General features: G+C 38.2%; 1 protein-coding gene across 1 annotated transcript in view; it reads right to left on the reverse strand.

Annotated features, from left to right (window-relative positions):
- The window catches only part of Grm3 (glutamate metabotropic receptor 3), a 212,260-nt gene extending 189,496 nt beyond the window's left edge, over positions 1–22,764 (reverse strand). Inside the window, exon 1 of the mRNA XM_034518734.2 lies at positions 22,239–22,764. The gene's annotated coding sequence lies outside the window, so the exon portion shown is untranslated. The remainder of the gene's footprint in view (positions 1–22,238) is intronic.
- Positions 22,765–24,484: the final 1,720 nt, after the last annotated feature.

Consider the following 24,484-nt stretch of genomic DNA (forward strand, 5'->3'; position numbering starts at 1 on the left):
CATTCATTTCACAAAATAATTTTGAGGGATTTTGACATTTTCAATAGAGATGATCTACAAGCCTTTGATTTGATAAGTTGCTTCCTGCTGCCTTCTTCCTGTCAGAGGCACTGAGCTTGAAAATGAGATCAAACTTCCGGAAAGAAATATGCTTTATATAAATGTTCCCACTCATATTATTTCATAGTCTCCTATGACAACCTTAGCGTCAAAGATTTATTCTGGGTAGTTAAGTTATACAACAAAATATCTGATGTGGATTTTGGCAAGAAATTCACTAACTGAAGAACTTGCCAGCAGGAGGTCTAAATGGACATCAGGATGCTCAGCTGGGCCTGCGGTCCCCCAATCAGTCTCCTGATTTACCTGATAAAATAAACATTAAGTACACCAGTTTCTCAATCTACCTTTTGAGGAAGATGTATTTTGTAAACAAGTCAATTTTTTTCCCTTACTCATGAAAAGGACAACAGCTGGTTTGAACATCACAGTTGATTTGAAGGAAAAAAAAAAGATTCTAAAACTTGAAGAGCTAATTGTAGCATGCAAATGAAAAAGAAAATAGCATCTGGTTCCAAAGATGCAACTCTGGTTCAGGTGACTTCTAGAAAGGGGTACACATTTCTTAATGCTAGGTCTTTTATTTAACAAGCATTCATGTTTAGATGATGTTAAAGATAAACCACAGACATCCATAATTGAACATATTAAGGCTATAAAGATTTTAGTTTTTGTAGGGTTAAGCACAATAAGGTTGAGAGATGGTGCTTTGCAGAGTCATATTTTGGTTGTAAATGGAAAAATGGTCTCTTTAAATACTTTTCATTTACCTCAAGGGCCAAGGCATCTCCTAGAGAAAAAAGAACTTAATCAGATCACATTTTTCCTAGTGTGGGATGCAAGATTCTTTTCTTTCACTATAAAATGGGTTATTAATTCCTCAAATTTCATCCTTGCTTCTTCTGCTTATTCAGTGAAGCTGAAAAACCTCTCAGGGATTATTTGACTTTCAGTATCTCATGCTTTTGTTAAAATACATTTCAACTTGTTCCTGTAATTAACATCAAGTTCTTCTTTCTAACTTCAAGGCTCCGAGAAAGCTAAGATTACAATATAATGTAGATTAAAATGATTAGAGGGTAAGAGTATTCATAAAATGTGAATGACAAAAAATATGTCTACCAGCCCCCGTTGCTGTGTAGACCTCAAATTTGTTCCTAAGCTTTTGCTGAATATAAGCAAACGTCTGACACTTTGAGTTAACATTTAAAAATATGTATCAGTTTTGTAATCTCTGCAGCTCAGAAGTTATTAAAGTTACAGCAATTCAGCATGAAGACGCCTAGAAAAGTCTCTGCATTGTTTTGCTTTCTTATGTCAAGAAATAATTAATATGAAATTCTCATTTCTATAATATAACTTTCAGATCACACATGTAGTTTTCACAAGCAGAAAAATACACAAAATGATACACAGGCAAGAGTGTACAATTCACAGGAAAACCTCAAATTCTGTGAGAATAAATGGAAAGCACTGACTGATAGCACATTTAAATAACTTCCATATGGATTATAAATAGAAGGATAAATTAATATGGCTGATTGGAAGATATTGTTATGATTAGCACAAAGGCATATGTAGCTGTGAACACAGGTATAAGTGGAGATACTTTTCAGCCTCAGCAGGTTGCAGTTAGAATTTAATAAAGACCTACCAAGTGCCAAGCCCTACTGGGCACTTTTATAGTTGTTGTTACTTTACATGATATAAGCAAAATTTTGAGGAAGACTGGAGAAATCTTTTGTATCTTCTAGAACGCTCTACTTTATAAGAGGTTGTTATGGAATTCATAACAGGTTTTTCTAGTGCTAAGTATGGTACTCACCTACTTCATTATGTTTCTTTCTCGAATGCATTGTTTGGCAATAGTGGAAGAAAATAAAACTAAAGCACAACGTATTTCCTTGTACATTAGGTAAATTTTGACTAATGAAAAATGTGTTCTTCTAAGCATACTTTCACAGTTACCACAATCAATAGTGATGCCTGAAGTAAAAGCTCTTATGTTCTAAAACTTAAATTAGTTTTAGCCTTTCTTCCCAGACAACTGAAACAAAAGAAGCAAGAAAACTCAAATTTATAGCAAAATTGCTTGCTGTTGTGTAAATGAAGGAACGCAGACTTTCCAAAGCCTACGCTGTTACTGTGCCTCAGTTCTAGAAGGTTAAATTCAGATAGAAATTGATGTGATGCATGGCTTTGGTTCACTAGCGCAGTATGTTAAGAGTATGCATTTGAATCTTGTAGTTGTGTTGGTGAATCATCCCCTATGGGCTTCTCAGCCAAATGTAACCTTCATCTGTTTACACCAGAGTTGTGCAGGCTGTACTGGGTAGAGAGGATTTTGTCATTTCTTTTGGATGAGCCTCACATAGCTTTTGAATGTACTCTTTGTTCCCAAATCCCTAGGACACAATGGATATTCATCAACAATGACTTGTTTCTTTTTACAGTGTCAAAAACAATTGAGATAAGCAATGTTTAGAATCTGATGTGCACTTCTAATACGTAAGTGATTTTGAGCTCTCTTTTGAAAGGAGAGTTTCAGTTCTATAGTGCTCAATCAATTCATTTCTAGGTCATAAACAACTCTGCAAGCTTCAAGATAATATGCACCACCCATACTCCATACACCAATACCTTTCTTCTTTTGATTACTAAAAATTTTTCATGAAACCACCCACTTGCTAACTCTTCTCTCTATGTGATTTTCTATACTCTGTAAAATCACTTAAATCTAATTGTATCTATTCTGATTCCTAAACCTACTTCATTTCCACATTCCTATGAATATTGCATCATTATTTTAAATAAATGAATGAACAATCCTCTTCCTTTTCTAGGCACTTAAATGATAATCGTACTGCTCTTAGTATAAATACATGCATTGCTGCCTACTATTCTGGTCCAGTCTCTTTTCCTTTCACATGGTATATGATCTAGGATCCTGCCTATCCATTTCTTTGAATACAACTTCATTTCTTCCCCTTTAGATGGAGTCAGAGTCAACTCTTACGTATTCAGTTGTAACTTGTGTGTGTGTGTGTGTGTGTGTGTGTGTGTGTGTGTGCGTGTGTAATACACATGTATGCGCATGTGTGGATGCAGAGGTCAGTGGTTAATGTCTCATGCCTTTCCTAACTGCCTTCCACTTTATTATAAGTCAGTGTCTCTCACCGAAGCCCACTAATTCAGCTAGATGGATCATCCATGATTCTCAGAGATCAGCTTTGCCCTCAAAGCTCAGGAATCACAGAAGTGAGCTTATGTGTCCAGCTTTTTAAGCGGGTGCTAGGGACTTGAACACAGATGCTCATGGTTGTCAAGCAACCAGTTTGCTGGGTATGACATGTCCCAAGTCTCCAGTTCTCACATTTTTATGGGAGCCCATTTTCTGTGGCATTAAACTCTCCTAGTATTGTATATCTTTATCTCTCTCTTTGACATGTATTACACTTGTAGCTGTATAGTCTTTCAGATACTTGATGAATCACTATCTTTCCCTCCAGGCAAAAAGCTTTACACACTCAGGGTGTTATACAGCTTACCATTATTCTTAATGTTAAGACACTATAAACAATTTCTTATAAAAAATCTTTTGATTTTTTACCTTAACTTTTCATGTGGTCCCAGTACTATTTGTCAATCTCACCTTCAGGAAACTATACCACATATAATTCAGTCAAATTTAAGAAATATCTATGAACTTTCTTTGGGTCTGCATTTCTCTCTAAATATTGCATTTATTTGCCAACCTTTGAAAAATTCCCCAAAGGAGGAACAGTTGTCCCTTATTCCTGAACTCCAACTTTCTCGTCAGCCTTCCAGTTAGTTTTCTAACATCCTACTCTGTGTAACTGCCAGTGACTTTTATGATGAGGAACACCTTGATCCCATCAAAGTTCTCACTTATTAACCCTATAAACACCCTACTAACCACAATCTTTTTCTTCTTATGGAAATGTTCTTTTCTTTCTTTACATGATACTTGTCAATTTAGGCTTGTCAATTACTAGTTAGTGACCACTAGTTATTAATGTTTAATGAATGCCTGGCAAGTGTAATACCTTATTATATTTATTACCATCTTCGATGTGAGTGACATTGTGAAGCACATAGTACATTATGATTAAAACATACGTCTTCTTTTAAAAATTATATGAAGCTTTGGTCTCAGGTCCTTTATATTTCCTTGTTTATATATCTATGTTGGGAGCCGACTTGTAGCAGAAAGCAGCTATCAGCTTTGCAGCCATCTCGAGCCATATACTCTGACATGAGACTTGTTTTACAACAGCCTACGACAGCTGAAGCACACTCTGATATTCCACATGTCTTGTTTTGCTGTTTAGTGCCCACAGCGCAAGGCGCACATGATATCCACACCTGCAAGGCATGCAGTTCACGTGCTGTCCACGCTATCCACGCCTGTAAAGCTTACGTCATATCCACACCTGCAAGGCACGTGGTATCCACACATCTACAAGGCATGTGGCAAAAGCATATAAATACCCCAGATTTCCCTTCAATAAACGAGACTTAAACTCAGAACCTCTGTCTTGTCTCCATTCTTCGAGTCTCTTTCCCTTTATCTCCTCTCTCTCTCTCTCTCTCTCTCTCTCTCTCTCTCTCTCTCTCTCTCTCTCTCTCTCTCCCCCCTGACCCACAGACCTAAGCGGTAGAGCGGTCTGGGACATTTTGGCCCCCAAGTGTGAAGCGGAGAGGGCCACGTATCTACACCAAGTTATCTTGTTCATAAAGTAGTCTGCTACTCTATAATTAGTGGCCTAGCCTTCAATTGGAAATTGCTAATTAAAGGTTATTGATAAATAATAAATAAAAATTTTCTCATATTTATCAATCATATTAGCTATTGTTCTTTACACTGCTCTTCTCAGCTGGCTTTTTATACTTTATGCAAGAATTGTAAGAGTTAATGAGTTTCCTAGCTAATAATGATCTCTAACTTTATTGACTTATTAATTGCTACATGCTTTTGATACAATTACAAATATATCATGCAATTTTCAGAAAAACACTGACAAGAAAATTATTTTTTACTATCAAAATTTTGATAGATACCTTTCATGTTTTCCAATAGTATTTGAATACAAATATTTAAAGGTCAATTCAAATACCTTACTTTCAGAACAACACATTTTCCTAACCTCAAGGAAAGAGCATGAGAAAACTTTACTCTGATTCTAGATGTTGAAGAGTATCTTCTGAATTACAGTGTCCTTATAATGTGAGGTCTACACACATCATATTTCCTATGAATTTTTCTCAAGCAGTCTGTGAATTACATGAGGTCATATTTTATATTGCCAGCATAAACTACAATTCTGACACAGAGATGTGAGCAAACATTTCTGGAAAAACAGGTTGATGTGCCAAAGTATACTAAGTTAATCAGAAGGATTTTACATATGATAAGCTATTAAGGACTCTGTCCCCATGTCTCCCTTTGTGATCACCATCTGCCAGTAATGTGGAACTCTTGGGCTTCCCTCAACTCATGATTTCAGGGAACCCTGGAGTCCATTTCTATATGGATGTTTCTTGTTTTGCCTCAAATAGAAAATCTCAAAGGACAACAGTAGAATTTATACTTTTTTTTCTAATCTGAGAATGTGTAGACTTAAAATTGACAACAGAGGCCAGTGATGGAAGGGATTTTGTTCCTGTTGTTTGTCATACTGTTCTAACTGTTTAGAACAGTCTCAGGCTTGACATATAACTCCATTTACCCCTTTGGAGTTGGAAAACAATAGAATACATGAAACATGAAATAAGTGATAAAATGAGCAATGTAAGACTAATATTACCTGGTAAACCAGAATGGTATGCCCACACATGGCATTGCTTATTTGGTTGTCAGGATTCTAGCTATACTTTTATTATAAACATTAATAGGTAGCAGTGTTGCAGTTTATCAGCAAAGGCTTGCATTTGTTCTTTGCTGTAGCTGCACAGCCCAGTTAATGCTCAAATAGGGACACAATTCATACTAAGTGCTTTTATGACCAAATCAGTGAAGGCTTCTGTGCTACAGCCTTGTATGTTCTCATTGATGAGCAAGTTTTGACCTTATTATCATCATCACGTTTTTGATGTCAGTCAGGATTGTTGAAACCATTTAAAGCCAAATTATCACCATAAAGTTTCTAAAACATTCTACCCCCTCTCTTTCTTTCCTTTCCTCTTTATCTGTCTCCCTCCTCCCCATCTTTTTTTGCTGAAAGGTCATTTAGTTCCCTTTTCCCTGTTTGTTTTGGGAATTGTGGCTTTCCAGTGACCACATGTGGTGTCAAGCACTATCTGATACTGAGTCTATATTACAAATAAGCAAAAATACTCAGTCCATAAGAAATCTTCTCCTTGGATACTCGGAAAAGCAAAGTTCAGCTAAACTATGCAATTAATTCGTGATCATTTCTGAATGGAGAGAAAGGGGTGTTTTAAGCTTTTCTGTTCTCCTCTTAGGGACTTACGGTCAGCTTCATGAAGGGAAATTACTATTCTTTCAAAGTTGCCTCTCCTGATTTGTATTCCTGTAATTACATCCTCAGAACTTCTTTCTTTTTAACTTGTAAACTCAGTTTAATAAATCAATTCAGGTTTAGCTACATGTACATATACCTGTAGAGATAGATGGACAGGCTAGTGACCAAATCACACAGATTCCTTTTCTTGCCAATACTTTATTTATGCATCAATTTTATTTTTCTTTTACAAAAAGGAGTACAAACGTTTCCCCCTACCTAATATGGAAATAATTTTTTAATTGTTTTACGTTTTTTCATTTTCCCCAGGAAAATATAGAAAGTATTTTTCTGGAATAAGACACTGTTTAAAAATAAACAAGCAAGCAAGCAAACAAACAAGCAAACAAACAAACATTATTTTCATACAGGTGGAGCTCAAAAGAAAATCGTAAGTAAAGATAAAGAAATTAAAGGCATTAAAAACTGTTTGTTTAGGCCACCTAACTCCCAAACTACTGAAATGAGAGGACTTTTTTTGTGATTTTTTTATTGGATATTTTATTTACACTTCAGATACCATCCCCTTTCCCCATTCCTCCCCCCTTAGAAAACCCCTACCCCATGCCCCCTTTCTCTTTTTGCATTTACACACTTTTTGAAAATGTTAATCAAAGGCTTTATAAGTTTGGTAATGCTCAATCAGAGGTGTAACCCACTACCCAACCTCGATATATCAACTATCTTTGACGGGTGCAGACATGTGAACATCTGCCTCCCTGTCTCCCCCCTCTTTCTCTCTCTTTCATGAGAGGACTTTTGATATCAAATTAAAACAGACAGTTAAATATATTCTCAATAACACTAGCAAGCTGATCAATTAACTACTAATTCTTTAGGCTCATAACAACAGTAGGTTTTTAGTTATTCTTTATTGCCAATCACAGAATAGCATCATTATTCCAACTCTTTGCATATTTTACATCTAAATGCCTTCATAGAAAGGATGGTACAGCCAGCTGGTCTAGCTGCCAAGCTCTGGCTCCAAGTGATAGGTCTCTATCAACAAGTCCTTTAGTTTCTACCTATGTAAAATAGACATACTGATAACATCAACATCGTGGGGCTAATTAAGAGGATTAAATATGTCTGTATAGCTAAAATACCAATGCCTAGAAATACACATACTGTAAGCACTTGATGAAAGTTATTGTTTACACTATCTTTCTCATGGTCCTAAAAACACTGTATAAAATATTTATGTGAAAGCACTCATCTCACTTGGAGAACTATTGAGATAGAGTTGGCACTAAGTGGAACGCCTTGGGGTGTTATTTGTTGGCATTGGTAGGAATTGGTGTTGTGAAATGAGATTTATAAATCCATTTCTATGAAAATATATGGAATGTACATTTGTCCTAAAAAATATAAGGAGAAGGAAATATGACTGGAATCAGATGATTTTTTGGAAAGTTTACTCAGATTCTCAGTTTTTATGCTTGCTTTTCTCTGTCTTTCATTCTTCATATCTCAGTGTTTCTGTGAAATGGACAGATAGAATGTCTGCAGAGTTGTACTTGTGGAATAGAGAAACATCTTTGTCTGTTATTAATTACCTGAATTTTTGGATTGCAATTAAAATTTATATTTTTATCTAGCAATCACTTTTCTCCCTGTATAATGGCTACTGATTTAGACTTGGGATACTAAATTCTATCTTTTTCTACTGACAGTAGACATTGTTTGGGTAAAAGAAATATCAAAGCCCAATAGCACAATTTTAAAGATGAGTAAAATGAGCCCCAGAATGAATTAATTAATCAGTACACTGTTTATTCAATAAATATGTATTGATCTTCTGCTATGTAGCACATCCTCTTCTGGGTAATAGAGATGCAGCTGTGAATAAGCAGCTACACTCACAGTGGTGAGATATACAATTATAATCAAGTGTGGAGAAAGGGATGCAGGGAGATAGACGTGCACAAGCCAGGAAGGACTGACCTAATATAGTTTAGTAGGTCAGAATGGGTACCGAACTTAAGAAGCCTGAAGGAGGGACAGACATTAGTCAGTACACTGGGAGGTTACAATGCTATGGAGAGGCTGAAAAAGAAGGATAATGATGCAAGTTGCTGTGGTTTGAACACAACAAGAAGGGTGAAGGCTAAAGGACCAGACATTAGGACGTGCAGATGAATAATACTGTGAATATCCCAAGAGCAATGAAAACTCTTTGGAGAGTCTTAAGCAGGAAATGATATCTAGACTTGTATTTTTAAGAGTTTTTCTTTCTTTTGTTTACTTTTTTTCTACAGCCTGGTAGTTGGTGATAAGAGTCTCATATGTCTATAAGAGGCTCTTTTCAGATCCTCGAGGAAAGACAACAGTGACTGTCTCTGGATAAATTTTATTAAGTCACAGCTTTACAGAACATGTTGGTTTTATTCCTCTGTCATGCTTTTAGAAGATTTACATGGTTATGCCTGTCCTTCATGAGACAGGGTCTCCCATGTAGCTCAGGCTAGCTCCAAACTCATAATCCTACCTCTGAGTTGAAGTGTTAATGTTAAACCTGTGTGTGACTGCTGTTGGCCTTCATATTACACACGACTTTCTTTGACACAGTTCCTGAAGGATGATCTTGTAAAACACCCTCCCCTATTCTTTATTAACCAAGGGACTTGATATAGCATGCTCTTTTCTCTTGTTGAAAAGGAACATGATTAGCTTAATTGTTTTGGCTGGTGTTTCTCACCCAACAGCTAATTCCTACCTACGAGGCACTATTCATCTTTGTGTCTATTAGATTCATTTCATACTTCCTATTCCCATCGCCACTGCCCTAGTTTGGGCCATCATTACCTCTCACCTGGAGTGTTGCCATAACCTGCCAGCTCATCTCCCTGCCTCCCAAACCTTTATTTCCTCATATTTATCTTCATAGTGTGCTCTCAGATTTTGTTGCTCAAGTGACTTGAAATGGTTCTTTCTGCCTACAGAAAAAAATTGTACCCATGATTCCATTTTCTGTGAGAGTTTTATCGTCCACACTGACCTTTTACATGCTCTATCCATAACAGAAACAAATCATGCAAGGAAATTCCAGGCTTTGGCCACCTTCCCATAGGCTCAGATCTTTAAGATCTGAACCAGTTTTCAGGATCTGGTATACATAAGCAAAAATCTCCGTGATGTTAAAAAGAAGTATTATGAACATCTTGCCCTCAGAGCTTAGATTCTATACATTCCTGTTATCCTAGTTCCACTTGCATTTGTTGCTCTTCTCCTGTGAGACTTTATGTTCCTTGGACATACTGATGTACTCTTCTCTCTGACCCCAATACATCACCCAATACCCTGAAAGTAACAGATAGTTTAAGATTTACTTCATTGGATTGATGCCACTCTTTCATGACATTTTAAAATATTCATATGAAGTTATTTTGTTTGAGAATCAAAATGCCTTTAGGAAAATAGTATAATTTGTGGATTGAAATTAAAAATGTAACAATTTTTATTTTTAAACTACAACATATGAAGGGCAGAACACACATTAATATTTTAGTATGGAATGTGCATACTGATTAAATTTAAAAATTAAAATAGAATTTATTCACTCATGAAACATTTATGAAGTATTGCTGTATGTTCCATTTATTATTATAGATTTACTTATAAAAAGGATATAAGATTGATCTGTCTTCTTGTAGATCATTCTGATCAGGAAGATGAATCCATCTCAAGTTTCTGTTTCTGATTTGTCTGACTGCTCTGCCTTGACAGAGCAATCTTCATGTAAAATGTCTTTAAAAGTTATAGTTATAATTTTGTATTGAAACATTAAAGTTTTTAAAAAATTTTTATGTGTATGAGTGTTTTCTTGCTTTTATGTATATATATGTACCTAGTCAGAAGAGGGCATCAGATCACCTAGAACCAGAGTTATGGAAGGTTGTAAGCCACCATGTGGGTGCTGGGAACCAAACATGGGTCCTCTGTAAAAGCAACAAGTGATCTTAGCCAGCAACTCATCTATGTCGCCGTTATTTGTTGTAGAAATTAAAAAGGACTTTTTGGGCAGAGTAGAGGGTGTTAAGTCCTGTGAAGAAGAAAAATGGATGCATACCCTTGTTGCATAATGGATGGAAATGTGAGACTATCACAGTAAACCCCATGATCTGTATACTACATGTGTGTTAATAATAGGAATTATAATGCATGTAATATTTTTACTTTAGTATGTGGCACTAAACACATATGGTCAACAATCATTTGTTGCAACACCAGTACCTCTTCACAGCAAAGTAGAAAATGGTAAATATCTAAGGAAGTAAATGTGATGTCTCACATTGTGTCCTAACGAAGGCAGCATTAGGAAATGCTTCCAAGAATGAAAGAACACAGGAACTACAACAGTGGCTAATGCTGTTTTCAGTCTGGGCAATACAGAGGAGATATGAAGCACCAGTTACATAGCTGCTATAGCAGAGGACTGGGAAGAAAGAGATGTTGATACACAGGCTAGTTCCACAAGCTTAAGAGTTTTCCAGAAATAGTATGTGAGTATTTCCTGTGGATTGAACACAAGTGAAAGTAACTCAGCCCATAAGTAAGACCTAGATGAATAATAGGGTGCCAAGTGAGGGAACCATGTGACCTGAACTACTGAAGGAGAAAGAGTTGAGGACCTGTGCTCAGACAAAAGAAAACAGTGCTGGGATACTCAGATTCTGAGCTTTCAGCAGTGGGAAAGAGTTCCCATCATGCATGTGTGCTCACACATAACCTGAGGCTTGATCTAAATAATCTAGGGTCACAGAATTTGTGAAAAGTGCAAGGTAAGAGCTTCTTCCCATATTCACCTCCCCAAATTACTTTGCAGAAGTCAGAACTAGAGTCAGTAACAGCAACAAAGAAACATTGATCATAACCCCTGGGAACACATAAGCTTTCTTTTCCAGATGTTAATGCAAAACATGACAGTTCCTGTTGTCTTGAAGAAAATATATCTGTAGTTTCAAAAGTTTTAATCATCATATTGGTCTAAGCATAACTTTTTTTTAATGAAGACTGGTAGCTACAGTTTCTCATTATTTTTCTGCACAAGCCTATTTTACTGAATAAACCTAAAATAAGGAGTAAGAAATAAAAATGCATTGCTTATTATTCTACCTATATTCTATACCTGCCTAACCATAAGTTACTATTCAGGCTTACATAAGACTGCATAGATGTTTTAGATAAAACTTTGATAAGACAGATGAAAACATCACAGACTTCGATGATTATGAAATTAGATTTAACTATAGGCTTGTAGAAAGGAGAAAGAAAACACATTCAAAATGAACACACTGATGTGCAGGAGCTATCTTGGGTGAACAGAGAAAGCAGATGTTGGTATTGAGGAAGATGACTAGGATGTTATTTTTAAGTGATGAGTTTCCATTAAGTTCTTTGAAAACCTAGGAATGGAATGAGAAAGCCAGTTATTTACTAAGATTCTCCCATGGGAGTGTGCTTCAGAGGTTTGAACCTGGGGCCTCACACAGGCTAGGCAAGAATTCTGTATCACTAAGTGTGTTGGTCTGAATGAAATGACCCCCATAGGCTCACAGGGAGGTGTGGAATCTGGAACAACAAGGAAAAGAAATGATTTGGGGTGGTGATAGTTTTCGGTTTTAGATACATAAAGCCTGATGTGTAAGGAAACTCCTGTAGGATTACCTCCACCAAGTGGCTCTGTAACCAACAAAAGGTCAAGAAAGCCAGTCTCTGCAGGAGCCTCAGTGTGACTTCCAACAGGTAAACAGTGTGATGTCTGAGTTTCTTGAACTTTAAAAACGTCTGAAAGCTGGAAAGAACCCAAATGTCATTTAACAGAGGAACGAATACAAAAAAATGTGGTACATTTACACAATGAAGTATTACTCAGCTATTAAAAATAATGAATTTGAGAAATTCTTAGGTAAATGGATGGAACTAGAAAATATCATCCTGAGTGAGTTAACCCAATCACAAAAGAACAAACAGGCTATTTACTCACTGATAAGTGGATATTAGCCCAAATGCTTGGAATAGCCAAGACTCAACTCACAGACCACATGAAGCTCCTCATGAAGAAGGAAGACCAAGCATGGATGCCTCGGTCCTACTAATAAGGAGTAACAAGAATACTCAAGGGAGCAAATATGGAGACAAAGTGTGGGACAGAAACTGAAGGAGGGGTCCTCTGGAGACCATTCTACCTAGGTAGCCATCCCATGTGCAGTCACCAAAGGTAGACGCTGATGTGGATGTCAGGAAGTGCATTCTGACATGAACCTGATATAGCTGTCTCCTTAGAGGTCTGCCAGAGTCTGACACATTCAGAGGCAGATGCTCACAGCTAACCACTGATCTGATCAAGGGTTTCCCAATCGAGAAGTTAGAGAGAAGACTGAAGGAGCAGAAAGGGTTTGTGGTCCCATGAGGAGAGCAAAAATACCAACCAACCAGGGCTCTCCAGGGTCTAAACCATCAGCCTGAGAGCACATAGGGAGGGACCCATGACTCCATCTGTACATGTAGGGGAGCATGGCCTTGTCGGGCATAGGTGACAGAGGAGATCCTTGGTCCCATGAAGGCTGAACACTGAGTGTGGGGAGGAATTCGAGGGTGGGGAGGTGGGAGTGGGGGGTAGGTGGGGGCACATCCTCATAGAAGCATGAGGAGGGGGATGGGATAGGAGGTTCCTGGGTGATGGGGGGATGTGTAAAGGGATAAAATCTGAAATGTAAATATAATATCCAATAAAAAAATGTGTGCAAAAAAATGTCTGAAAGCATGGAGTTCTGGGCTTTACTCTTGTTCCCTTCATGAATTTGAACGAAGTTAACCTTGTGAAGACTATCTGGAAACAGAACCCGGTGGACCAGTCTGAGGCCCCTGTACCCTCTGCTGCCCATCCCCATTCTCTCATCAGTGTTTTTCCCATGTGGTTCTAAGCACTGCTTAAGAAACTATCTTTGTGAGGTCTGCCAACCTCATCTAAGCAACCATTCACTTGAACACAGTAGAAGCTGCGTGGAAAATGTAAGTTGACAAATGGAGTTCTCCCCACTCCTGGTGTCCTGCAAATCTGGAGGGGAGTGGAGAATTGGGACAGAACAATGCTTTTCCATGCCCTTTAGTTTATAAAAATATAGCCGTAATGACAACTTCAGTTTGAAGAGGCTATAAACAAATCAGGTTTCTGATCTTCAAAAACACGAAAATGATATTTTTGGTAATTAATTAATTTAAAAAGTCAGTAGCTTTAAAAAAATAACTCACTATTATAGTAAAAATTGCAGAGGAAATAAAGGGAAAGGTTTTCTAATCAGAAGGCTATAAAATAGATGATATCTTGTAAGTGTTTATTTTACAGGAATTTATTACTGAATAAATAGAATAATTGCCTTGGCAATAAAAATAGATTTCTAGAAAGTTAGCCTGATCATAAAATTCATAGAAATCGCTTTATTAGTTGAGGTTAATTAATAAATACTCAGCTTGTGGAATTCAGACAACTGGTTAATCCAATTATACTAGAAGGATGTGGTAAATAATTTGGTACAAGTAGTTCACAGAATGTTCTCTGTAGGACCATCATTACATGCTAAATCGATTTGTACTGATTATTTAAGAACCTCCAATATTCATATGCTAAAGTCTTAACCCTCAATATTTTATCTACAGATGAAGTCCTTGGGAGATAGATTTGAATGAAGTCTGCACTATACCAGGGTTCTTGTTGACAGAACGAGTGTCCTAGTAGGTACAGGCAATGGAGTTCTTTCTTCCACCATCTCCTGTGTGGACACAGTAAAACAGCATCCTACTGAGAAGAAGGTATACACCAAATTTGCTGGTAACTTGACCTTTGACACCTTGGTGTCCAGAATTGTTTGCCACTACTGTATTTTGTTATAGTCTCCTGAGCAGTGTAATTGAGGAATGTTTCTAAAACTTGTATTTCTCTCATTAATAATCTGAAGCTTAGTCAATATGTAGATTCTTTACCTCAAGTTCTACCTGTAGTTGTTCTCACTAGTCTGGGCTGAGTTGGCTTTCTGGGGCCTTTTTGGCTAAGCGTTGTATATGGCAGAGGCAATTGCCTGTGTAACAGACAGAAGCTGGGGCTGGCATTCTCCCTCTTCTTCCTTAAACATTCCAGCTTCTTCCAACTGAGGTGCCACAGGCTTCCTCTACACACCACACAGCAAGGTCAAAAGTTAGGGTCTTAGAAGAAACAAGGGAGGTGAGGGATCTATATCATTTATTCTTTTTCTATGAAAGGCTTCATTTTTTCAAGTGATGGTCTACCTCATCCCAAATTAGTAAATTCTGAGCATTTAAGCCAGATCCACAGGAGGCCTTATATTCTACAGAACAGCAGTGAAGACAAAACACCATAGTCCTTAAACATTCCTACCAAACAGGGTGACGTTAGTTTTCTGAAAAACAATTCGTATGATTCTTTTGAGACTTTATACACTCACTAGATTTAGAGATGTATGTTTTGTACTGTTTGAATGAGATATTTTGCTTAAATTTTACAGGGTTTCATGAACCAAGGCAGATGTCAAAGGAAATAGTTTGAAAAAGTAGGGCTTTAAGTATTTCTCAAATATTTTTTTCCAAAGGATGGGCCTTGGTCATTAAATAAATGTGTCTGAGTCTCACATTGTGGCTTATTGTCAGTGCTGAAGCGAGGTATGGGATGCCCATCACTGTCCCTGAGCTTGACAGAAATCACTGGGTTTAAGGACTCAGCAAATGGAGGGGCTCTGCTTTTTCAGAAAAAAAAAAAAGATGTTTGAAAATAGAAACAGTTAATTATATTCCTCAGATCTCATTTTCTCCTTGAGGCGGATACAAATTCCAACTGTTTCTGACCTTGTTCTGCCGTCTCTCAAATTGGCATGTATTTTGACATATTTTTTGAAAGCAGTTTCTACTACGTTGTATTCACTAACACATGGTGTATTGAAACTGCTAAGTAAAATAGAAAATATTGCTAATAATCTATCTGCTATGTATTATTAACAATTGAAGAAAGCTTCCACCAGATGGAGGGACAGATCTGGGAGTTCCATTCTTTTCTTTCAAGTTTACAAAAATATTGTAACACAATTCACATTCAGAGAAAGATCTTTGAATAAGACTCATACTTTGGGTCTTCAGCATCGTGGCAATAGGTATAAGCTTTTCTGTTTGTGAAAAACCACCAGGTCACAGAATCTGAGCCGGAAGCTTTTATATTGGCAGTCCTACAGACTAAGCAGGCCGCAATATTTCTCTTATTCTTATTGTGTTAAAAATTGAGAATCTCCGTGCCTTCTTAGTTACAGGCTGCTGGATAGATTACAGACAAATGTCCCAGTGCATAAAAATACTGAGACTACATAATGATGAAGTTACTATTCCAGCTGGGCAGAGACATTTCAAAGGTTTGCTAGTCTACAGAACACCTTTTCAGCTTGTTTACCTAGTGGGAAATAATTAAGTTGTAAGAGAAGAGACCCAGGAACATTTTAGCCATACCAAGCAAAAAGGCTGTTCCTTCAGATACTGTATTCTTGTGACCGTATTTATTTTTGAGAGACTGTGATGCCCATTGAAAGCAGCTCCAGGAAAATTATTTCTTTCAGATTTTCAGAGCTGGTATTTATTTCTCAGGTTGTTAACAAATCTATCACCTTTCTACATGGTTCCAATTCTCTGATTTTCTTTAGACATATTTAATTATAAATAGTGTTTCAGATTATTTCTTCCACTATGTTTCCTTGCTTTGAGGAAGGGTTCTGTTTAGGGGTAGATGATGTCATGGCCTGTAACCATTTCTGGGTCCCACTAATTGCTCTTTGTTTTTCAGTTCTTGGGAAATATGTCCCTTCATTTGAATCTCAAAAAAGATTTGTTGAACTAAAGAAAACATGACAAGAAATCATTAAGCTGGGTGGCAATATATTTTACACTATAATTGACAAAGTTTACCTTGGGGCTAGAAATAAGTTTTGATTTTTGTTTAGTACCTGGTCTTGGGCAAGTGACTGGATAACCATTACTTCTGTTAAAGGGCTTATGTTACTGACTCATTGAATTATTGTAACAATAAGGCAGATGGTCCTTGCCATGATATAGTAGAGTTATTACCACAGGATAGCTGGTTAACAATGACCTACTATTAGGAAATATCAGTAGTTTTGCCTTTCTACAGAATCTAGAACTGTATTTCTATAGAGCCCCCCGCCCCGTGTGTGTGTGTGTGTGTGTGTGTGTGTGTGTGTGTGTGTGTGTATGAGAGAGAGACAAAGACAGAGACAGAGACAGAGAGACAGAGAATGTCTGTGCATATGCATGTTTTATATTCAAATGAACATGTTAAATAAAGGAGGTCAGTATTTAATTTAGCTAATAACTTTGATAACTCCTTTTTACTTTTAATTTTTCTCTGTGTGGCTTGTATGCACTCGTGTTTGTGAGTATGTGTGCCCAAGTATGTGCTGGTCTGAATTTCTTTGTATGTACACACACACACACACACACACACACACACACACAGAAGCAAGAGATCTTTTTTTAGGTTTTTTTTTTTTTTTTTGTTTGAAATAGACTATCACTGAACACTTACTCATTTGCTGCCACTGGCTGGTCAGAAAGTACTCAGGATCCTTCTATCTCTTGGGATTATAGGTACATGCTGTCATGTCTGGTTGTTAAGTAAATACTGGGAGTGGAGCTCAGATCCTCGTGCTTAAGTGGCAGGTGATTTTATAGACCAAAAGTCTTAGCACCATATTCTTTTCTAATGGAGAATTTCAAATTTAACGTTTTCAGTAGTTTCAACCTAATATATGTTTACAAAGTTTCTGTATGAATTTCATCACTCTGTGTTCTCACTCTATTCTTCAAATTTTATTTTGTCCATAACAGGTGCTAAAAAGTACCTTTCCCTCCATTATTTTGCTAAAAGCCAACTTTTCTGGTTGTATTCTTTTTCTTAAGAGAGCTTCAACACAAACAACTTCACATACTGTAAAACTCATCACTGGTCTAGAGATTGTTATGGTCTTAGAATTTCGGTGTTTTATGTATTGACTATAAGTTTTTGAAAACTGTGCACCTAGAGTTTGAAAAGCGCTATATGTTTGGTGAATGTCTATGCTTGTCCAAGAAAGAGCAATGATAACAAAAACACATTCTGACAAGAAACTAAACCTGAGAACCTCCTATGCTTTTTGTGGAGCTAACATCTACATATATGGCTTTCTTTGTTCTGAAATTGTTCTTGGTATAGACTTCGTATAGATTCTATGTGAACAGTTTCTAAGTGGACCTGTCTGTGTTTTTAAAGCACAGTGTGTACTTTTCCAGTTCTGTAGCAGGACTGCTGATCTGATAAGAAGATGGAGTCTATGCAGGACGTCACTTCTTAGAGTGCCTCTCTGGTTTCACAGCGAAATCGCAAATGTATTAATGGCCTACTTTTCCTGTACCATGAAAATCGATTTTCCCTTTGTTTCTAAGGAAAATCATTCTGAGGGTACTCAGCACTGTGTGATGAATGGCACTAGGGCTTCAGATAGGAGACGACCGACTTCACATTTGTTTACTCCCATCAGCCCGGCTCACGTCCCATAAACATGGAGTTAGTTTTTCATTAGTCCCTCTCCCTTTAGTTTTCTAAGTCTGCACAGATGTTTCTGTGTCTAGTCTAATGCCCAGCAAGGTATAAAGACACCAGAGCACTCTGCTTTTGGCACTTTCTAGATTTGCCAAGTGTACCTTGGAAGAGAGTTCCTAGTCATTTGCTCCTCGACTGTCTAGTAAAAGCTTGCATTTCAATGCCTGGGAGAGACAATTGAGTGGGAGATTGAGACTACCAAGATATATGCTAAAGAATCTTAAAGAAGCCTACACATGAACGTCTTGCAGCCAGATTTTAAGTGAACAAAATAAAATCCTGTTTTTCCCCCTTGTGGTTATTTCAAGCTTTTTTATTTTTAAAGTAACCTTCACATATGGTTCTTCCATATAAGCCTAAATATATTTCATGTTGGTATATGCATGATGGGAGCTTACTTTTCATGATACAGAACACTGAGTAACGTGTTCTTAATTCTGGCATTTTCAGTGGCCCCTGAAAATTCTCATAAAATGACTGCTCCGTGTTCACACACAGCTAACTCACTTACACTTTTACATCCTTAGCACATTCTATTAATTAAGGAAATCACTTTCATTTTAGCAGTGGGATTTACATGACAACAGCTTCTGGGGCTCATTGGAGCATCAGACCAGCATGTCACAAAACTCCCTTGTAGTGTGGGTGGTGACAGGGCTCTACTGACAACAAATTTGCAATGAAAACAGCTCATAAATGTGCAACCACTCAGAACACCACATAGAAAGGATCATCTGGATATTCACATAGGTCACTAATGTCACAGAAGGCAGTTTCCCATCTCTTACATTAACTAGATAAATTATTAGGACATATAGCCACACACAAACGCATAAATGTCCTAAAACATATACTATTGAGGCAAGATGTGGACATTGAATTGGTACCCATGTGTTTTCTTATGTTATTATGTATTTTTACATGACCTATATAAATGTTAGATGATGATCTTAAGTCATACAAGAGGATGGAATAGCTCAAAGTAATAAATGATAAAGAGTTAGTAATAAGATAAATTAGAGTCATGAAAGAATCAAGCTGAGTTTAAAAATTCTTAATAGAGAGAACTATTACACAAAGAAACAGTGTTTCAAAAACTCTGGAAGAAGTCATCACATGACCTGTTAAGAAATACACTGGACTAAAGCACTCCAAAGTACAGTAATGCTGTAGGGACCCAGGCAACATCAGAGATGGCAGGAGGAGGATGACTAATGGTTTGTGTGGTCTCTGTTACTATGATTGTACTCACTTTGTGTGCTTAGACTGGGTAAATAATCTTCTTTCATTTTGCTCTGCTTCTTGAAAGCAATTTCAGCAAATTTGTCTAATGTAGAATTGGATACATTTAGCACAGTCTCAAAAGAATGAACAATCAACTCAGCATAAAACATCAAAGAGAGACAAGTGTGTGTGAACAGCAGCCCCCTTTAGGAATTAGCTCTGGAGCACATGAGTGTTGCCCTGCATCTCTGGCCATATTCCATCCTGTAGAAGTTACCTCCTCTTTTATCAAAAGAAGTGAGATTTTTTTTCCCTTTTTGAGTGGGTTCTTGAGATAATGTTGACTAAGAAAACAAATCGAAATACTTCATTCTCAAGCTGATAGACCACACCTTGATAGGTACTAACAAAACTCACAAAGAGCCATGGCTCATTTTGTGACTTATGCTTATAAAAATGAACAAGGAGTAGGGATCATTGATTTGAAAATGAAGTTTGAGCTCAAAAGAGATGAGAATATTCCCGAGAAAGTTGTAAGTTATTATTGCTATGAATCTTACAAAACTAGATAATCCAAGACTAACTGTGTTTCGGATTGATCACCTGTCATAAGGTAGAGAAGAGAAACAGATGACCTTTGGATAGTCTGGATCTTTCATTCAACACAGATGTTAATTATAACCTAGAAAAAAGATCATTCACTTTTGTGCTATTTTTGCATTTGTTCAACTTAAGTTTAATTTCAATGACATGAAATAACAGAAGTATTGCTGACACTAGGCAATCTTGAAATAAGTAATAAGATTTAAATTTCCTCCACATATGTATACTGTCATTTTAAAAATACAGCCATCATATAAACATATTTTCTTGATCTACTGATGACATGTAGCTGAGAAACACTACACACTTTAAATAGAGAAGTAGATCTTTCCTTTGTGCACTGAGAAAGGTTTTTTTTTTTTTTTTTTGTTAATATATTAAGGTTCACATTATATGGAAAAGATATAAAGTACAGAAGAGGATGTTTTCACCATTTTGGAGTGTGAGTAGGGTGGGATTTAATAATACAAAGTTTTCTTCTCATATTGTTTTAGTCCCATGAATGCAGATACAGTTTTTTTGTTTCATGTGTGCTAGAAAACACTTCAAAATTTCTTCTTGTGCAATTTTGTATCATGAGCACCAAAAGTATCACTTAGCATGTAAATCAAGAGAGCCTAAGGCATGTCTATTCAAAATATCTCTGTGGGCAACCAGAACCCAACGGTGTGGACAGCTGAAACCTACAGGTGTGGGGAATCCTTATAACTATAAGCCATTGTTATTATAAATTGAAAAATGCTACTTTATTAAGGTTTGCTGCACTTTAACTTTCAGATTGTCACATCATATTGGGCTGATTTAAGAAAAAAAAGGCAAATAGTACAGAATATTAAAAGCTAATCAGAGTTTCCAAAACATCTTTGGTAGGATTGTTATTCACAGGCATCTAGTGTAGTGGAAATCTGGATATTTTGGTTAATTCTGATACCCAATATATTTATATACACAACAGAGTTCAAGTAGCAACCTCATCTGTCATCAGATAAACCAAAGCCAATTTAGATACTCAGACAGGTAAATGAATATTTTCAAAGGGTTGTTAACTGCCTCCTCCCAACAAAGTTCATAAACAAGCAATCCTGGGGGACAGGAACACAAAGAAATTTAAGCACCCAACTGGTGAGGTGCTTAACGTTAAAACACACAAAAATGTTAACTTGCTTTGTACCACTGTGTGATTACATTGGGATGTATTCATTCACGGCATCTGTAACATATCTATTACTGTTCTAACAAGAGTACAACTACTCCATACGTAAATTAGTTGAATTTACTATACATTTTGAGAAAGGTGGGGTTTTGTCTTCAGAATTTGCAGCACTCTAAGATATTTTGAAAGCATGTGTTCATTCCCTTAAACCAGCTCTCTGAATGTATTATACCTTTAAGAGACCCTTAAATGTTTGTTACCTCACAGAGGAACTAGAAGGAAATCCAAGTGAAATTCCGAAAGAATCAGCTTATTGGATATATTACCTAGTCTATTTTTGGACCACGAATCTCCCGCCCTCTTCGAGTTATCTCGCAGCCAGATAAGAAAATGGAACAGAATCAATGGGTAGATATGGTTTGAGTCTGGTTCTTGAATTTCTTTTTTGGCTCAAGTCAAAAAGAGCAAAGGGCAGAGAGTTAGGGCTGATTTCCAAGCACGCTTGCTTGTGGGTGAACCTCTGTCTGCCCCTGGCTGTGGAGCTTATCCTGGCAGCACAGGGGGGTCCTGCTGACCGCTACCCACCTCGCCTGGCAACCTCCACACCCACATGAAGCTACCAGTGTGTGAGCCACACATCACAGGGTTCCTGTGCACAAAGTCTTATAAAACCCCCAAAAGCAAAGCTGGATGGAAGCGGTTGGCGAACGAGACCTGTCTCTCTAATTAGTCCCTCTACCTTTCGCTCCCTGGCCACAGATCTATGCGCTGAAATTGGCCCCTTCCAGAAGGGACAGTAGCGCGCGCACACACAAACTCACTCTCTCTCACACACACCCACATTGCTCCTGTGACCCACGTTTCCCAACCCCGGCAGATATGTAGGGACTGGTCCCTGCTCTGCCTCAACTTTCCTCGCTTTGCCTGCCCCACGCGGCACCCGATCTCCTGCGCCCTCGTTGGGCACCCTCCAGAGGGGCAGGTACCCTTCTGGGCTGCTTACCTCGCACCATCAACTCCTGGCAGGAACTGAAGCTGACCGCGGTGGTAGCGGCAGCGGTGAGCCTGCACCCAAGCTCTGGCTCATGGTTGGTCCTCTTCATCCGACACAAAAGAGGGAGCTTGCTGCCTTTGTCCTTTCTAAATCCAAGGGAGAACTTATTTTGCCCCTGAAATGGCCAACTTGTGCGCGAAGCTTCCTGTCACAGTGCCCCCTGCCCCCGCCCCCGCCCGGCTGCGCGCTGGACCTCTGCCCGGTGGCCCAGCATCCAGGCCTCCGAGTCAAGGAGGAGTGGGAAAAGGGAGGGCTAGAGGAGAAGAGCAGGAGGAGGTTGGGAAGAAGGGGACCCAGTGGTCTTCAGTAGAAGGGAGGGGAGCTTTAGAGCCCAGTCGCCCTCCTCCTCTTTGCAGCCAAACCCACTTCCTGGGCTCAGAAGCAACTTTCCTTCACCTTGGCCAGGCTGAAACAGTCGCATCTAATTGGGACTCAGGCAGAGAGGCACGGACCTTCTGACAGCCTCTCCTCATTCTCTTTTTCCTTTTCTCTCTCCTCCTTTCCCTTCCCCCGTCTTCCCTCCGTTTATAGGGGTGTATCTGCAGAGTCTTTAGTGAGCTACTGTACCTAGACCCGAAGGTTACAATACAGAAAGCCTGGCGGGGTTGCGAGCTTCTCTGCCCTAAGGTTTGCAGCCTTTAGGCAATGCACGCAAAGGTCGGTGAATTTCGGAGCAGTGGCGTGAAGGGGCGTGGGGAGGTAGAGTGGGAGGTGGCTCTAACTTTGAAGCTCTGCTAGGGCTCTGGCACGCGGGTGGGCAGGGACCGGCAGTCATTCCTAGTAAGAACTCTCCTGTGGTCCCTGTCTAAAAGGCTGATCACACTTGGAGGAGACGGCGAAAGAGGGAGCCGTGTGAGCGAGCGAACCCAGAAGGCAGATACGCAGCTTTGCCCCACACGCGGTTCAACTGCACATTGCGAACCCCTGGGGAGGCTTGTGCAGCACAATCTCTGGGTCAGCAGGGAGGGAGACGCTCCTGTTTCCTAGCAACGCTCATCAATCTTCTCCGGATTGCTCCCTCTGAAGGAATTCGATTGGATAGCCCCTTGAGAGAAACCACGCCCCTTCAAGAATGCTGGGCTGCTGCTTTTTCGCATTCTCCCAAATTTCTTAGGCGGAAAAAGATTCTAGGGAAGTGCTTAGACAATCTCTTCTTTCTTATCCTCCGGTGCAACCACACTGACCCTTGGAGCTACCCTTTTCCAGTCCCACATTAATCTTTCTCTAGTCCTTCTTCTTGGTTAAGAGGGTCTTCACAGAACCTTTTCTTTATTTTTAAAATTAAATAAATAAATACCTCAAATCGGTGACGTAGGCACAAAGGAGAAAAAAAGCACACGGAAATAGCTTCAATAGACTGCGAGCTAGAGATAGCATCCTAAAGGAAAAAAAAAAACCAGCTTTCCATTCTGTGATTAGAAATGTGTTGTGCTCAATTTCAAAACTGAAATTTCATTAATTTTTCCATCCTGGTGTAGTAACTTTATATTAACCAAGGACTGAGTTATTAAAATCCAGACCCAATGAAACAGAATGCTTTAGATGCCACATTATCCTTTAATATTTCATGCTAAGTTGTTTAGCAACTATTTTCTTTCATAGCCCAGTCAGAACATTTAAACTACAGAAATAGTTTACCACTGGTGATTTTAGAAGGATGCTGATATTTAAAAGACACACGTGCTTTGTATAGCTCATTGTGTATGCCACTAAATCTAAAATCTGGGTTATATTAAAAAACAAAATGCTGGTATACAGTGAAATGTCTGAAGTGCCCGTTCAGTAGAATTGCCTGAAAGAAAAGTAATTTCTCCTTTGTATTTTATTATAATAAGTTAACATGTGCCATTCACCCACAAATATACTAGAATTTCGTGAAACAACTTTTAACCATTTCTGTTCAATAGGCTCAGGGCCATCAAGGAACAAGGACATGAACAATGAAGAAGATAAAGATTTACATATTGTTAGGAAACCATACTGGCCCTTTAAGAATGTTCCAGGAGTTATCACCATGCATTTGTAAGACATTATCATAATCAGTTGAAATTAAGAGTAGAAGAGATCCCAGGCTTTCATTTCACTAAAAAAAAGAAAAGTCTGTTGTGTTTGCAAAAAGGAAGCGCTGATGTCTGGGCTGGCTTGCATCTCTGCAGCTTGTGGGCTGCATACATACCACTTTGGGGCTTGCAATG

The sequence above is a fragment of the Arvicanthis niloticus genome, chromosome 15 (assembly GCF_011762505.2).
Source record: "Arvicanthis niloticus isolate mArvNil1 chromosome 15, mArvNil1.pat.X, whole genome shotgun sequence".
Taxonomy (NCBI): Eukaryota; Metazoa; Chordata; class Mammalia; order Rodentia; family Muridae; genus Arvicanthis; species Arvicanthis niloticus.